Below are 3,116 nucleotides of genomic sequence, written 5' to 3' on the forward strand. Positions count from 1 at the left end.
TAAAACGCAAGGATTGATCGACCAAGGTCAACAATTATCTTGCTTTTGTAAATAGTCCAAATATTCTTTGAGCATCTCGGGATTCTGCATCATTTTTTTCATCAGAAAGTCATTGAAAAATGCCTCGGATGCCATACTGGTCACTTTTTCTTTATCTTTTTTCTTTGGAGTTGTTGGATTAGGTAGAATAATTGTTGGAGTTGGTGGCATTGCCGTTGGAGTGGGCGACAAAGTTGTTGATGTAGTGGTTGAATCTTTTGTCCATTTGAGCTTTTCTCCAGTTGTCAGGAATCTTATCACATTTGCTTGATCTCCAAATTCTTGATTGAATCCTGTCCACCATTTAATTTTGAATTCTCGACTAGAGACATTGGAAATGGTTTTTCTAGTTCTTGATAGATTTTGAAACTCCAGCAAAATATCCACGGAACTTTGAATTCCATATGAATAAAATTGGTTTGCTGGAGTTTCAAAATCCATCAAGAACTAGAAAAACCACTTCCAATGTCTCTAGTCCAAGAATTCAAAATTAAATGGTGGACAGGATTCAATCAAGAATTTGGAGATCAAGCAAATGTGATAAGATTCCTGACAACTGGAGAAAAGCTCAAATGGACAAAAGATTCAACCACTACATCAACAACTTTGTCGCCCACTCCAACGGCAATGCCACCTACTCCAACAATTATTCTACCTAATCCAACCACTCCAAAGAAAAAAGATAAAGAAAAAGTGACCAGTGTGGCATCCGAGGCATTTTCAAGCGACTTTTTGATGAAAAAGATGATGCAGAATCCCGAGATGCTTAAAGAATATCTGGACTATCTACAAAAGCAAGATAAGGATGACAAAAGCGACAAAATAGAGGAGTCAGCAGGCTCATCAGAATCAACTTTTGATCCGTTTGGGGGACCATGCGGACAAGACCCAAATGACTTTTAAGTCACTCAACAATGCTGACAAAATTCAAAAGAAAAGTAATCGTTCAAAGCTGTCGGCCACTCTTCAAAAGCAAATGAAATTCAAATGAAGACTGAAATGAAGATTCAAGTGAAGACCCGAGCCTCTATAAATAGAACTAGATTTTAGAAGATAGGCATCGGTGAATTAGCTATTCAGAAATTAGAAAGCCTTTGTAAACACTCTCAAACACCATCCTCCGTTTCAAACCCCTTTTCAACATATCTCAATCACTCTTGTTTCCAAAAGTCTTAATAAAAGTCAAGGATTCAAGAAATTGTGCAAGCTTCCGTAGAACTTATTGCAACTCTCAAATTGATTGTAAGTCCTCTCTTTATATTAATTACAGTTTCAAACCTTCATGATATCTGTATGTAACCTGGGTAGAAGTGGTATCAGAGCCACACCCTTGTTTAAAATGGCAAACAAGAGAATTAAAAATATAGATAATGTAGAAGTTATTTTGATATGGAATTCAAAGTTCCATATGGAATATTGCTTGATCCAACATATTTGCTTCAGTTGAAAACTATAAATATTTATAATATTTATAAATGTATTATAAATGCATAAATGTACATTTATCTAAAAATATAAAAAATATAAATTATAAATTATACATTTATTTAATATTCATTTATAATTTATACATTTATAATAATATACATTTATACATCTATAAATATATTTATATTATGTATTATATATAATATAATATATTTATAATACATTTATATATTTTTATATAAATATATTTATTTATAAATATTTATAAATGTATTATAAATGCATAAATGTATATAAATATAAAAATATAAAAATTATAAATTATAAAAATTCTAAAAAATATGTTTTAAAAATATCTCTAAAAATAATCCAAAAAACTCTACAGTAAAATTTTTTCATATAGTTTTTGAAAAACAATCCCAAAAACAACTAATCCAAATGGACTTATATTTCAAAAACAAAATGCTACAGTGCTATTTTTGAAAAACAACCCCAAAAACAGCTAATCCAAACGGAATGTTTGTAACTGAGATTTATCTATGGTGAATGTATGAAACATAATTTTTTCACTGTATTGAATTTATATGATGAAAAATGAAATGGGTGAATTGGATTAGTGAGCATTAGTTTTGTAAATGATTGTGAGAGTAAACTATATTATGACTATAAAATACGTTGAATTGTGAAAATTATAATTGAAACATGCTCCTAAATTTTGGATATGTGACTTTCCTAGTTACGAATTTCTTAAATTAACAGTTAGTTATTACTATGAGTATTGTGGTAAGTGTGAGATGTGAATGTCAGTAATAACTGTTAGTTATTAGTCTCAGTAAAATCAGCAGTAAATGTGAGACATTAATTGGAATTTGCAGATATCATTTTACATGGGTGGTTATTATCTGTTAGTTAAAATTTAGGAGTTTTAATTTTATGGGTTAGGAGGGAAAACGTGAGGGAAATGTGGGACAAACATGAGCATGATTATAGGATTTGTACGACCAGTTATAGGATTAGTTGTCAGGTAAACATTTCTTAATTTTAGAAATGTAAAATTGTAATAAAATAGTATTCATACAACATGACAATTTGGAAAGCTTCTTATCCAAAATTCCTTCTGCAATACATATATATTAGTATTTTGACCCGTGCTATGCACTGGATTATATTTCAAATTAAAATAATATTGTATATATTTATATATTGTGGTACAGAATAATATATATATATAGATTAAAAAGTTTAAAGAAGTGCATGTTTAACATGTTGAAAAAATTTTAATTTATAATGATTTACATGATAGAGAAATTGTTAACGCATTTAAGGAGAGGGTTAGGTTGGGTGGTAAGGTGAGAAGAGTTTTCTAAAAAAAATCAATTTATCAGTACCCAACAAAACATATTATGTCATACCCATATATCAAAACTTATAATATAAAAAAATAAATTATAACCAATTTATTTTCTTCCATTTTTTAGAAAAAAAAAATCTTTCTCCTGTCTTGTACCTCTAAAATTGTTGACTGCATTTAGATTAGCTTTTTTTTTATATACTTTAACGTATATTGAAAAATGTTAGGAAATTGGTTTAATTTCTTTTAGGTAGAATTCTTATTTTGTGTGGAAGTAACTAGTTTCCTAATTGGTTTT

This window comes from Coffea eugenioides, chromosome 11, assembly GCF_003713205.1.
Source record: "Coffea eugenioides isolate CCC68of chromosome 11, Ceug_1.0, whole genome shotgun sequence".
Classification (NCBI taxonomy): domain Eukaryota; kingdom Viridiplantae; phylum Streptophyta; class Magnoliopsida; order Gentianales; family Rubiaceae; genus Coffea; species Coffea eugenioides.